This window comes from Mus musculus, chromosome 15 (genome assembly GCF_000001635.26).
Source record: "Mus musculus strain C57BL/6J chromosome 15, GRCm38.p6 C57BL/6J".
Lineage (NCBI taxonomy): Eukaryota > Metazoa > Chordata > Mammalia > Rodentia > Muridae > Mus > Mus musculus.
Window position 1 is genome coordinate 83,679,341 of NC_000081.6, and position 15,269 is coordinate 83,694,609.

Consider the following 15,269-nt stretch of genomic DNA (forward strand, 5'->3'; position numbering starts at 1 on the left):
ACACCAGAGCAAGAGCCTCCAGCCACCTTGCTGGGCTCGCTGTACCCCGAATGCATTTGGATTTGTTAGGTAGAACCCGCTTCCTCCTGAGCTTGAGTCTGGGATCAACTTAAGCACACACTCCTAAGACTTATAAGACATGGTCCATGAACAGTGAGGATGGAAGAGTGGCTGTTTCTCTGGTGAGTCCTATCCCTGACTCAGCACCATTGGGAGGCGGGGCGGGGGCGGGTTGGGGAGCGGGGTAGGCACCTGTACCTGGGTCTTAGCACATAGCTGACCATGAGCCCTGAACTTGGGATGCAGCTGAGCCCTCTGCCATCTATTCCTGCCTTCTTCTCCTGGCTCTGAGACTCTTGGCCTCTCTGGGCCAAGCAAAATCTCCCCACTGCAAGTCAAACACATTGGATATGGATTCTCCAGTGCTGGCTTCCTGGGGCAGCAATGCTGCCTTGGCCCCGATGCCCCATCTGCAGTCATCTGGCCTGGCCCAGCTTTGCACATCACCGAAAGCAAGGAACCAAGGCTGCTGACATAAGGCATCCACAGGCCCTCAGTGATCTGGCAGGGTGGCTATGCTGTTGGGACAGGGCTGTTTATACTAGCTGGGAACAATGACTCGCCAACACTGATGAATAATTTGAAACAAATGCAAGGCCATGTAAACATGTCTTTCCCTTGCTCCCAAATGATAAAACCCCAAGATTAAGCAGGCGGGAAGAGAGAGCTGTCCGTCCACACCCTTCTCAACAGTGTTCAAACAGGGCTCCATGTCCTCCCCAAGTAGGGGAGAAGGTCTTGGGGACCCTGAATCCTTAGACAGCCTGAGACCACACTCATGGTCTCTTCTAGAGACACTACATCTCAAGCTTTTTGACAGGATTCCTGGGGGACGGAGAATGGGCAGCTGGTGTACTTGGGATCAGGGGGAGGTCTGTCTTCCACCCGGGACAGATAGGGTTCACCTGGCAGAGCACCCCAGGGACACAACCCTTTAGCTGTCCCTTGGAGTTAAATCAGAACACTGTGACCCAGCACAGGGTGCATCCTACGACACGAGAGGCGCCTTCACGGCCAGAAGAGAGACCACACCAGGCACTGGGTTCCCTGAGATCTGCTCTGCCTTCCCCTTGGCACAGGATAGTGCTGGGCCGTGTCTCCAGGAAGTGCCAGGACCGCAGACTGTCCTCTAGGAAGAAGCTCTTTGGAGTACTAGGGTCCAGGCAGGCTTTTTCCTCTCTCTATGGAATCATGATTGTTCTCACTGCTGGACTGTGTGTCTGGTCCTGTGGGGAGTTCCTTTTCTCGCTGCCCCCCAATCAGAGGCAACATGATGCCTTGCCATCACACAGAAGGATGCCCAATGCTGGCTCCAGCCCCAGCTCAGACAATGCTCACTAGATCCACCTAGGAGCCTCCCCTCCTCCTGAAAGCCTCAGTACCGGGTCTGGTCCTTATATTCTCTGACTCTTAGAAGAGAACAGAGAAGGAAAGAGACTTTCTCAAAGTCCCAGGGAGGCAGAGTGCTCTCCTGTCAGTGACAACAACCTAGTCAGGGGTTCACAGGACAGAGGGCAGTCCCCCCCCCCACGTGCTTTAGTACTTTCTTCCAGATTCCCAGCCCTAGAGGTCATATCTCCCCACTACTTCCCTTTGCCTAGACCACAAGTCCTGCTGTGCCGCACCTGCCTTGGGTGGGGATAGGCCTTTATCTCTTTCAGGTTGAGGGCCGGCAGGGCAGGAGGCCATACCTGACAGTCTAGGGAGGACTTGCTAAGGGTGATATCACAGCTCACTTTAGAAGGAGGCTAGCAGCAGCTGCTGCTGCTGTAGAGTACTGTCTTGGATCACCAGGCATCCAGAGGGAATTTGCCATTTCTCCCAGTATCAGAATGCACCCCACTCATACACACAGATCCTTCTCCAGGGATAGGCTCGTCTCCTCAGACCCAAGCCCTTGCTCTTCTGCATGCACAGACACTAAACGCTGACTGAGAATGAATACAGCTTGGGATTTTAAACCAGAAATCAAGGACGGGGACGGGAAGCTTCCTGGAGGAGGTGATGTGAACGCTTAGCTTTCAGTCCAGGGAGATGGGTGACCCGAAGCTAGAGGATCGGCAGAGAGGGAAGGACCTCTGAGCACTGCCGCAGCAGGAGAGTTCTGGAAACCCCCAAGGCCAGTGACTGGCTAGATCCCTGTGTGCTGACGAAGGCAGCTGGGAAAGTTAAGCCCTGAGCATGGAGGTGTGTCACCAATTGAGCTCTAACTACTTTGTGGCCACGACCCTGCAAGGCTTTCAAACAATATTAGCTCTCCTGGACCTAGCTGGCAGAATGACACTCTTGGAGAAGTAGCTTGACAAGCTGGGTGTCACTAACCCTCAAGGCCTCAGCAGGACAGAACCTGTGTGTAGTGACGCTGAGGGCCTCTCTCCAGCCCCGCCTCAGGGACCCTGTAACAGCTAGGGTGGGCCCGGGATGTCTTGCTTCTATCATCCCCCTTTAAAACCACAGTGGGCCTTCCTAGAAGGCAGGGAAACTAAACTAACCTAGGCACTGGAACTAAGCTAAGAAGATTCTAGGAGGCTTTAGAGGAGACCCTGAACCAGGTAACAGGGCCGAAGGACAGAGAGCGAACAGCTTATCTTTGAAGTCCCAGCTTGTCGAGAGATGCCAGAACCAGCCTACACCTTCTGCGGGGTGAAAAGGTTCCCTCTTTTAACAGATAGAGCCTCTCTGCATGGAATGTCCCCCTCTTTGGCTAGCTGAGGTGACAGACAGCAAATAGGGAGGAAGCCTGTGTACCTGCCCCGAAGGGAACCCTCAGTAAGAATACTATTTGATAGTTGTTCCTTCAATCAAAGGCAGTGTCCAATGTCAGGTGGGCATGCTGAGCCTAAGAAGGCCTGAAGACCTCACGCATGTCGGTCTGGCCTGAACCTCACCTGGCCAGCCAAGTGTGAGAAGTACCATGTTTCCCAAAATTTCTTTCGTCTCCCACCCCAACAGTCACCAGTCACTACTAACTTGTCCCCGACACTTAGGCCACCTGTGTCCCCAGCTCCCATGGCACAGCCTATCTTAGACCTCAGTGACCCGCCCCCCCCCCCCCATACACATTCTGTCTCACTCGTAAGCTTCCCTGGGTCGTAAACTTCAAGGGTGTGGCCACTGAGGACCCCAGGGTGGCCAGAACATGGCATCAATGATGGCGCCTAACAGTGTCCCTGGGGTCACTCACTGCCCAGGACAGGCACAGGTCTGGCACTGACATTGGAGCGGGCAGCCTTTAGCTGTGACTCCTGCCAGGCTTTGCTCTGGGGACACTACCCTTGCTCTCTAGTTCCCACTAGCCCTGAGGGGTCATTTCAGGGCTGGGGCCTACTCACTGTGGTTGTCCCCTCACAGGAAGGGTCTCTGAGGCCAAGGCATAGGCTTCTGGAGGGCGTCTGCAAAAGGTCTGTGGTTTGCTACCAAGGGCCGCTGCTTGGCCCCAGGTAGGGCTGTTTGTTTTTTTTATTAATAGTGGGCTGTTTGTTGTCTTTTGGATGAGGAACTCAAGTTTGCAGTTATTTATAACTGAAAATTACTCCTTGATCCTGTTTCATTCACTTTGTGTTGCCCATGAACGAGCACAATTTGACACAGAGACTCTGTGTTTTGAGTGGACCCCACCCATGTTTCTGTGGCTGCCCAGAATCCACTGTGTGTCCGGCCTTGCCTGGGCTCCAGCGTCCTGTGGGCGGGAACTGAAGCTCAGGCGCCTCGGAGAAGTCAGGCTCAACCTCCGCCCCTGAGCTTAGCCACCTGGTTCTGGCAGGAGCCGTGCGGGCCCTCCCCTTCCCCATCCCTCAGAAGGGCAGCTGAGGCAGAAATGCCTCTTGGCTATCGAATGACTCTTGCAAAATTGCATTTGATGAGTTAAGTGTAAATAAACGAGAACCAGATGGATTTGATTTCGGGTAAAATACACACGGGTCTTAGAGATCCGGGGCCTTGAGTTCCAACAGAGCCAGAACACTCCTGAATTGTCAAGAGCTCTGACTTGGCAGGGAGGAGGGAGCAGCAGGTCATGGCTGACCTATCTACTTACTGCCCTGGGTGTCATCTGAAGCTTTCTCCCGGGCCCCCTGCCGGTTAGCAGCATGCAGCCTCCAGGGTCTGGGCCCAAGTCTAAACTCAGGACTGAGTGATGAGACCAGAATGGAGCTCAGCTCTCTAGACCAGCAAGCCCACTGTTACGTGAAAACCCCCAATGCAGCCCAGGAAGGCCAGGCTCTCCTGGAGCTACCTGTATCCAGGCACTGCTTCTCCAGGAAAGCCCTGCCTTCTGGGCCCAGCTGCTAATCTAGGCCCCCCAGGGCTCTCTGTGTGGCCAAGCGCTGGTTTGCTGCCTAGCTCAGACTGGGGCTACTTCCCCTCAGAACTGCCTGTGACCCTGTGACCACTGCCTATGGGTCTGTATCTTTTCCCACAGGTCACACCAGACGGGGCACTATTCATTGAGGGACTGTTCTGACCTCGAGCTGCTGAGCCATGTAAGGCCTGGGTTTCATTCTCTGTAAGGCAGGGACCACAATGTTGGAAGGGAAGGGAGCGGTCAGGAAAGCACAGAACCAAATCTCCCAGCACCTGAACAGGCCCACATGCTAATCAACAAATGTGAGCAGTGCCGAACAGAGATACAGTAAATGTCTTGAATCTCCGGGGCTTGCAGGCATGGCGTGCTGGACAGCCAAGTCCCTTCCAGATCAGAAACGTGACAACGAGCCACATGAGAAGCCTGCCTGGCCTTCTGGTCTCTGAGCGGAGGAGTTCCTTAAACTGCCTTCCTCTTGACTGGACATCAGGCCATTCACCCCCAGGATTGCTCTGGGGTTGGGAGTGGGGGCCGGGGTGGGGTAGGGGTGGGGGAGACACCAGCTTATGGTTGTGTTTAAAACTGACCAGACCAGGGGTGGAAGGAACTGTGCGTGTGGTCTGCTCGCTATGTGGGACAGCCTTCTGCTCTTTCCTTTCTAGAGTTGCGTTTTAGAATGGAGCTGCAGTTCACACTCTGGTGTGCACCGTGGACATTTCTAGCGGACTCGCTGGGTCATGCAAAACCGTCACTACTAATTCTAGGTCATGACCTTCCCACCAATCAGTATGGATGTCCCCTTCACAGTGAGTCCCAGGGCTCCCGAACCCTAGGTCTCTACATATTTACCTAGTCTAGCCATTTCACATCAATAGAATTGCTTATTATCAATGTTATGATAACTATATAAATTTATAAAACATAATAGTTATAATAATATATTGTTCTCTGGGTTTGGCTTCTTTTACATGACATCCTGTTTTGAAGCTTCCCCCAGTGTGGCATTGTACTAGAAGCTGCATTCTTTTTTTTTTTTTTCTTATGACCGAGTAATATTTCCACGTCTATATATCTGCCACCATATTGGATTCCCTGGAGCTGGACTGTAAGTGGTTATGAACTTCCTGATGTGAGTGCTAAGAACCAAGCTCAGGTCCTCGGAAAGAGCCGCAGATGCCTTAGCCACAGCGGTCACTCCAGTGTCCCCGTATCTAAGAGCTTCCTGTTAGGCTACATCACTTGACACTGTCAGCAGCAAAGTGTGAGGCTTCCAGCTCTCCACATCCACACGGTCAGCGCTTGTCAGAAGGGCCACTCTAGTGGGTGTGACCTGGTGTCTCCTGGCTTCTAGTCACACTTCCCTGACTGCTAACAACCTTAAACAGTTTTTTTTTTCTGAATGTACAGTGGTCATTTGCATATCCTCTTTAGAGGCCTCTCTATTCAAATCTTGCTCTTTTTGTGGAAATACATAAACTGGGTTGTACAACCTAGTGCAGTGTGGCGTAGTGGCTCACAGTTGTGTGAAGTTGTCTGACAGCTGGGACTTCCCACTCTGCCCACCCTCCTCTACCAAGGCTGGGCCTCTGAGACATGGAAGGTTTCACACTATCCATTGTTTGCTTAGTTAGGGTTTCACTGCTGTGAACAGACACCATGACCAAGGCAACTCTTAGAAGAACATTTAATTGAGGCTGGCTTACAGGTTCAGAGGTTCAGTCCATTATCATCAAGGTGGGAACAGGGTAGTATCTAGGCAGGCATGATGCAGGCAGAGCTGAGAGTTCTCCATCTCCATCTGAAGGCTGCTAGTGGAAGATTGCCTTCCAGGCAGTTAGGATGAGGGTCTTAAGTCCACACCCACAGCGACATGCCTACTCCAACAAGGCCACACCTCCTAATAGTGCCCCTCTTTGGAAAAAACATTACACTTGTCAACATCCTGCTCTGACCATGCCTCATAGCAGCATCTCTGATGACTGATAATCTGCTCTTGGAGCTAGGCACCTCCTCTACCATCCTCTACGACTGTACATTGGCTAGTGCGGTGCCTGCCTTTGGATGTCCAGCAGACACACCTGACCCACCAGAGTCCAGGCTGGTCTCCTAACATCACCTCTCACAGACGAGCCGAGTCAAACACACAGCTGCATTAGGCTCCCAGCCTCTGTCTCACCACAGAGCCCAGACACCTGGCTGTCAATCTCAATACCACCTTCCCATCCCTACATCTGGTCCCTGTGACAGTTGTACCTGCTGTAAAATCCCCAAGCACAAATCCATCTCTCACCTCTCCCTGTGGGATAGCTGGCCAGCCTCCCTTGCTCAGACCCATATCCCTGCCTTTACCCCACAGCCCCATCAAAAAGACCATGTTATCTACTTCCTGAAGCCCCCCCAAAAGCCCACAAACAGGCTTCCTTTTCCCTGGTCACCAAAGGTGATCGCTCTGGCCGCATGCCCAACAGCTTGGCTTCTGCTGGCCAACTCTGGCCTGGCCATACATATGGTGTCTTAGTTTCCTGTCCAGTTTGCTGTGATAAAATATCTGGCCAACAAGCAATCTAGGGTTCCAAAGGATTTATTTCCACTCATGGTTCTGGGCTATACAGTCTATCATAGTGCGGGCATTGCAGCAGCAGAGGCTTGACAGGACTGGTCATATCACATCCACAGTCAAGAGAACAGAGAATGTCTGTATGGATACAGGTTCTCGGTTCATCTTCTCTTTTATGCCAGAGAATGGCCCTGCCCACACTTAGGCTGGTCTTCCCACATCAATTAATATAAGCAAGAAATCCCCCATAGACAAGTCCACATACCAACCTGCTCTAGAGGGCCTCTCACAGAGCTTCTTCCCAAGTCCTTCTAGACTGTGTCAAGTTGACAATTAAAGACTAACCCTCATACATGGTGAGATCAGCTCTCCAGGAATCCCTCAGTACAGTGGGGGTGAGACGGGACTCTGCCTCAGTGGCGTTCCAGTCCCATTACAGGAAGCTCCCCCAGCCAGCAGCCTGCCAATAGTCCACACGTGGGCGACAGAGCAGGGACAGGAACAGGACTTTCCTCCTCATGGGCCCCACACAGCACAGACAGCTGTGACTATGACCCTGGCCGGACATCTGTGGGAGGCACTCGAGTTTTTAAAAACGTCTTTTGATGAGGATAAGAATGGAGGGCTGGCGGGGGAGGGAGGGCAACCAAACAGACGAGGCACAGAAACAGAACTCTGGGAGGAGAGTTGCTCAGGGTCTGGCAGGACCTGAGGGAGAGGCCTGCAAGGGCCCAGATGGGAGTGATGACCTCTGTGGGGTGTCTGCAAGAAGCCCGATTCTTCCCTCCAGAGATTCTTAGAGCAGAGCAGGCCCAGAGTTGCCCTGACATCCCCACTGACATCAACTGACACAGCTAATGCACATCCTGCCTGATGTCAGCCCAGGACACCGGTTGGTTTTCAGGCTTACTACTATCTCAATTGGGAATCTCCAGGCCTCGGTTCTTCTGGCTGCAACACTTGGCAGGTCCGACCTCCTCAAGCTTTTGCGCACTAAGGGCTGGGCAGGCAGGGCAGGCAGGGCAGAGTGCTGTGGGCCTCAGGGTTGTCTTCCATTTTGTATATCTGTGTAAATACATATGTGTGTATAGGCGGGAACACCTATGGGCTCATATTGTGGATGCCATACATCAACGCTGGGTGTCTTTCTCAACCTTATCCTTAAGACAGGGTCTTTCACTAAGCCTGGAGTTTGCCAGCTGGTTTGGCTTGCTAACCAGAAAGTCCCAGGACAGTATTCTCAACTTTCCTAATGCTGCAACCCTTTAATACAGTTCCTCATGTTGTGGTGACTCCCAACCATAAAATTATCTCATTGTTACTTCATAACTGTGATTTTGCTACTGTTATGAATCATAATGTAAGTATCTTAATATGCAGCCACTGTAAAATGGTCATTGAACCCCCCAAAGTGGGTTCCCTGGGATCCTCCTGTCTCTAACTCCCAAAGCTGTGTCTTTCACCTGGCTGCTAAGGACTGAAACTCCTCCTTCTTTCTAGCTCCTTCCACTTGCCCAGGCCCGCTCCATCTCTTTGTGAGAGACTTGTCATGCCGCTCAGTCTCCTACCCCATGCATGTCCTGCCCTGGCCCTCTAACAGGTGTGGGTGGATTCTTTCCCGCACTCAGCACCCCTTCTAGTCAGCTTAGGGATGGGACATTTGGTGACCGACGAGACCAAGTGCTGGCTTCATCTCATTAGTGAACACACTTGAGAGAAAGCAGAGGCCAAGGCAGGACAGTTGGAGACTACGAACTGATCCCTCCGAAGCCAGGAGCTAACATCCCACCCTCGCCCCCAGCCCCCACCACCAATTCCTCCACCTTAAACTGCCTATGTCAGCCATCTCATCACAGGGACGAAGAACCTGACTAACACACCACAGAGGAGCTTCAGAGGCCTGCCAGGAACACGCTATGAGGAGAAAAGGCCAGACAGATCAACCCAGAGCCTGTGAGCCTCTCTCTCTCTCTCTCTCTCTCTGAGATAGCCTGGGGCCAGTGAGGGCAAAAGCACCTTTGGTGATGGGATGTTGTGAATGTCTCATGTGTGTGTGTGTGTGTGTGTGTGTGTGTGTGTGCATCCAACGTCTGGTCAGTAGCGAGGTTCTGACGTTCCTGCATCCCGTACACCTGCAGATTCTGGTCAGGCAGTGTGTGATGCACCTGTCTCCTCAGGCTTACAGGTTTCTATCCCAAGTCCATCCCCCAACCTGCCTGAGCTTCCTGCTGCTATGCTTTGTGCATACTGTTGCCACCTCTTAATATATTCTCTTTGCAAAGTGGTGGTAGTGCACGCCTTTAATCCCAGCATTCAGGAGGCAGAGGCAGGCGATCTCTGCACCTGAGACCAGCCTGGTCTACAGAGTGAGTTCCAGGATAACCAGGGCTACACAGAGAAACCCTGTCTTGAAAAAAACCAAACCAACCAAACAAAGGAACCTCACTCTTGATCTGACACTCGAGCCGGCTGTCAATTTTCAATAACCCCTGGACAGCCCACACCCAGCCTTGATTACACAGAGGCACCACATTGGGAGCCATTTTCCAATTCTAAGTCCAGAATGAGCTAACTGGCAGACATGGGCATGCAAGGAGCCAACATTGGCAGAGAGGGCTTTGCCATATTACAAGCTATATCTCCCAGGTACATTGCTGCCCCAACCAGAGGATCACCGCAGCAATGGTACCAAGTGCCCAATGGCCACCCGCTCCCCACATCCTGGGCCTTGATTAGATTCTTGGCCACACAATTATGTATCAGTGTTAAGGAAGGGTCTTATGTTGGTGTGGAGAGGCAGCATATCGTATCAATCAATGCAGTGCATATAACCATATGAAGTTATATCTATGCCCGGGCAAGTCTGGACATGGCCTTAGAGCAGGGTGACCACACCAAGTGTTTTCCAACTTTGTGCCCGATTTGTCTGGAAGTTTCCGTATAATTATCCCACGTGTGGAAGATGGGCGAGCAAATGTACTAGCAATGCAGTCTAATTCTTGGGGGTGGGGTGGCTGTATGCAGGGTTGGGGTGTGTACTGGCAGCCAGTCACTAGGGAGGCTAGGGAAGGGGGGCGGCTAGAATACCTGGGCCAGCAAGGATGAGGGTGGGGTATGCAGTGGGGGGAGAGGTGCTTCCAAGCAGGGACTGGCTTAACTTTTAGTTTGCTGGGAGCTTAGGCAAGAAAAGTAAGGTTGGCCATGGCAGGCAGGATCTCTTACGACCCCTGTCTCCATCTGGGGAGCCTGGCTCCTCATCATGGAGCTACCATTGTGGTCCAGCCCCTGCACATTCTTCGTGGAAGGACCAATGGCTGGTCCTAAATGCTTCTGCTGGTGTCTGATCCCTGAGCAGCCAGCAGACAAACCAGGGATGGTGGCGGCGGCAAGATGGCCTGCAAGATCCTGTCCTTGTTGAGGTCGACTTAGGAGGTGATGAAGGACCCCAGACTAAGCAGCCACACCTACTGTTCACCCCACAGATGGGGAGCGTCCGCGGGCACAGGCTGTCCCTGCCAGGCATCTATTTCCAGTTGCATGTGGTCGGGATGAGGTGAGTAAGAGAGGCTTGCTGGGCAGGCGGATGCATGGGTTGGCTGATGACCATCAGAAACAGCCAGGGCTCTGTCCCACAGTGTCAGGGCAGGGGTAGCTGCATCATCTGCTCAGACACAGCCAGGCCCTGCATATGTTTGTGTGACCCAAGACGCTACCCGGGGCCCAGTGGATCCAGGATGAGCAAGAGTGTTGTCATAGGGGTGGGCTGGAGATGGGCTGTGGGGAGGCACCCTCATGTCTTACCAATGCCCCTTTTAGTGCACAGCTCGGCGCTGGGTCTGAGCCTGTGATTTGGAGGCAGGCTATTTTTAAAGAGTCTTCACAAGACACTTAGTATTGTTTATTCCCTCAGGGTTCCGACTGAGCTCTTGGCACCCAGACGGCAAACGGAACCCGGGGAAGGCGAGTGTCCGGCTTGCCTGCTGCTCTCTGTCCGTGGTCTGTGTTTACTTTGCTGTTTGCGGTCTCTTCTGTTATGGAGTCTCTGCTTTGGGACAGAGCAGGGATTCTTCCCCAAGCCACCAAAGAGAGATCGCTCCAAAGGTGGGGTAGGCATAGGGTGGAGTGACAACAGACTTCAGCCTAAGGCATGATGAAGTTTCAATTGACTGCTGACTGAAGGGGAGGGAAGGAGCCGGAGGCCTATGCTCTTCATTGATCCTGTGTTTCTCCACACAGACCTCACTTGGCTTCCACTGATCAGGCCAATGCCCCCACAGGCCACACCCCACAAACTACTTTCCCACACACCACACCCACACAGACCACTCCCCTGACCACATCCATATAGACCACACCCTGACACAAGTCATATTATTCCCATTCTGACCACACCCCCATAGACACGCCTCCACAGACCACTCATATATACCTAGGTCACACCTCTATATAGACTATGTTTACACTCCCACTCCTCTATAGAAGTCCTCCGTAAGCTCCCCCTCCACACACATTAACATGCTGTATTCCCAGGATCCCCTCCTGGAACTATCACCATGCCACCTTCCCAGATAAGACTGGGAGCACAGAACTGCTCTCTACCTCCCACGCTGGCTAGGCAGGGAGCCAGGAGTGAAGGTCCAGGGCACCTGATTTCCTGGTGCCTCTTCTCCAGGCATCTAGAGCAGAGGGTGGAAGGACCTGGGAACAGAGGCACCGTGTGGATAGATTCTGAGCCAATATGGGCCTCTATCTGGTAAAACACCTTCCCAAAGAACCTGCCCAGCTCAGTTTGTGCTGGGGTGAGATCTGCTCCAATGGCAGGTCTGCAAGCTCACAGCTATGCAGTCGGCGTGCTCACTGCTGTTGGGGTGCCTTTCTTGTGATGGCCCCCTGGTATTCCTGTCTCACACGAGAACCTCACAGGCCCTGGATGCATAGCCAAGTCAGTATGGAGCACAGCTCTTCTAGGGAAGTAGGATGATCCACTCCCAGACTGCCAAAGCAGCCTTAAACAGTGCTATAGAAACCATATAGTCAGAGCTGGAGAGATGGCTCAGTGGTTAAGGGCATGGACTGCTTGCTCTTCTAGAGGTCCTGAGTTCAATTCCCAGCAACCACATGGTGGCTCACAGCCATCTGTAATGGGATCTGATGCCCTCTTTTGGTGTGTCTGAAGACAGCTACAGTGTACTTACATATAAAAAAAATGAATAAAGTAAACAAATCTTTTAAAACAAAACCAACCAACCAAACAAAAAAGTCGTATAGTCAGGGAAGCGTTTTCTGGGAGTTGTCGCTTGGTCAGAGTGTCTTGGTTAGGAGACAAGTGTGTATGTGTGGGTGAGCCAAATAGGCTTAACTGGGAGGCTGGAGTGGGCCATTTCAGTAGCAGGGACCACAGGGACCAGGCCTGGAGAGCGGGAGGAAAGTTAGTTAGGGGAGTCACAGTTACTCCATGTGCTGGGGGCCACGGTCCAGAGACAGCCAGGAGCTGTCAGCCTGGGATGAGGAGGACATGGGAAAAAGCCTGACTACTGTCCCTAAGGCATCTAGAGGGAGAAGCGGCTCAGTGAGGAGGTCCTGGGGCTCCAGGGACCTTGTGGGGGTAGGGATGGGCTCCATGCCCCCCCCCCCACATCTGGCCTCCCATTTCAGCTGGAGCAACATGACCCCTGCATGATCTCTGAAGAGAAGGAATTCTGCTGCTGTCCACACAACCCCGTGAAGTCTGAAAACCACTGGCCGAATCCCATCCACTTAATCTCACATACCATGTGGAAGCTGAGGCCTGGAGACAGAGTGTCCCAGCATACCCCGGGAAGGCAGCTGCCGCCAGTGCCTGCCTCTTAGCTCACTGTCCTTTCACTCCAGGGCTGGCCTGGGCTCTTCCAAAAAAAAAAAAAAGCTCACCCCACTTTCTGGCTGGCCCTGGAGAAGGGGTGGGGAGCCCCCCAGCTTGGAACCATTCCACCTCCCCACCTGCTTCCCATTTGTGCAGCGACGGGGCAATCCAGCACACGTTTCTTTTTCTCAGGCCAAGGAATTTCTATCAAATTAACAGATGCAAACCTGCAGTGAGCTCACAAGCCTGTAATCCCGGCCACTCTAGAGGCAGAATCAGGAGGCTCAGGAGTTCAAGGCGGGGTCCCCATACGGAGTAAGTTCAAGTCCAGGCTGGGCTCCATGAGATCCCCATCTCAGCAAAAAGGAAGCCAAATGAATCGTCGTAAAACGGCCTGCCTGTCTCGAACTGTGACAGCCTCCTGCAGCCGAGGATTTCCATTCACCTCAGCAAGGGCCCAGATGAGAAGGAAGCAGGAGAAGGGTACAGGGATCGGGGAGAAGTTTCCCACCTCAGCCTCAGAAACACTGCCACTTGTGCAGAGGAGACAGGGTTGGCCAGGGCTGTCTAGTTTTACATCAAGAAGGTCAACCTTTATTCCCCTAGTGAGAGACATTTTTGAGCTGCCGGGAGTCTGAAAACAAATAAAGGGTAACTGGAACCTTCCTCAGGGTTCCAAGGAACAGCGCTGGCTCCAGCTGTCTTCCCAGAGCGACCCAGCATAGGGAGCTCTCACTCCTAGCATCTCAGCGACTCCCTCCCACCACACAACTGGGCCTTGCCATCCTCTCCCCAGGGCCCTTCTCCACATCCTCTCCCGCCTGAGGCAGTGGTATCTAAAGTCACTTGCACACTCTCCTTCATTTGGACACAGCAGAGAGTGGCTGTGCCCACCTCATAGGGGCCAGAACCACACTGAGAAGGAAGAGGATGTGACCAGGTTACAAAATGAGAAGCCCTGATGTCCTGTGATCCTCCACATCCCCTTGAGAGGGTGGAGGGCTGACTGACCTGCATTGGTTTATCTGTCAGGAGCACCTTGTTGGGTGTAGGGCTCAGGTGTCTGTTATAGGTCTCACACACAGTCCACAGCCCAGGCTGGCCCACTGCTCCTTCACCGGTTCAAGCTCTACTCGTGTTCTTTAAAAAGGACTCTAAGTGGCTTTGCATAGTAGGGCAGTGGTAAGTGGCTTTGCATAGTAGGGCAGCAGTAAGTAGATCATTGACATCCATGGAGCCTTTGCTAGGTGGGGGGTATCACACCGAGTGCTTTACAAAGCTCATCTCAGAAATAAGCATGCTCACTGATCCCACCTTACAGTAGAGGTCCAGAGAAGCTAGGTTACTTGACCACAGTCACACCGTGAGGGACTCAGGCAGGATGTCCAAAGCCAGGCAGGTTGAGTGTTGGTGATTACTAAGGACAGGCCATCCATACTGGATTCTCATCTGTGGGGGGGCTGCACAGGGCAGGTGCACATGAGATCTTTATGAGATAAACTGGTATTGACGTTTCTGGTATTCAAAGCCATCTTGAAGCTGACGTCTCACACTCCTCCCAGGTTAGACTCCAGAGACATCTGACCTTGCATGCCCTTTGTATGTGGAAGACCGGTTCTTATCTCCAACAGAATTCAACCAAGCTTGCGTCCTGCAATCCATCCTACCTAAGACATTCACCTGTCCCCCCTCCCTGTCCAAGGCATCTTTGCCTAAGTCACAAGGCAGAACCACACAAACACTGAAGGTCAAACTCCGACAATTGTTCTCTCTGGCCTCTTAAGTTGAATCCATCGGGACTTCCTGTTGCCTGTTGCAAAATGTATTTTGAGTTTGGCCACCACCTCCACCGCTGTCACCCTACACTGAATCACCAGCATCCAGATGGGCCACTATAGGGGCCTCCTTTCTGAAGCACTCTGCCCCCCATTACTATAACAGTCTATTTGGAAACAGTGAGGGTTTTTATTAAAATGTCAATCAAAACATGTTAGTCTCTGGTCAAAATGTCCCCCAGCTTCTCAGTTACTTGGAATAAAATCTACCCTGTGGTGGTTTGAATAGGAATGCCCTCCACCCACCACCTTACTTGGCCAATAAGGATTGGCATTGTTAGGAGATGTGGCCTTGTTGGAGTAGGTGTGGCTTTGTTGGAGGAAGTGTGTCACTGTGGGGATGGGCTTTGAGCTCTCCTATGCTCAAGCTCTGCCCAGCGTGGCTCACAGTCTCTCACTGCTGCTGTCTGCAGATCAAGATGTAGGCCTCTCAGCTCCAGCACCATACCTGCCTGTATGCTGCCAAGCTTCTCAGCGTGATGATTATGGACTAAACCTCTGATCTGTAAGCCATCCCCAATTAAATATTTTCCTTTATAAGAGTTGCCATGGTGATGGTGAAGAGGTCAGATGGTGAACTTTAGAAGATTCCACCGGACCCCTCCCCTCCTGGAAGCGTAAGGTCATAAAGAACACAAGCACCCCCTCCCCTCCGGAAAGGAGGGGCTAACT

The 15,269-nt window shown here is 52.5% G+C and overlaps 1 protein-coding gene across 6 annotated transcripts in view; it reads right to left on the bottom strand.

The window, feature by feature from the left end:
- The window catches only part of Scube1 (signal peptide, CUB domain, EGF-like 1), a 122,469-nt gene that overhangs the window by 76,758 nt on the left and 30,442 nt on the right, over positions 1-15,269 (bottom strand). The window lies entirely within an intron of this gene.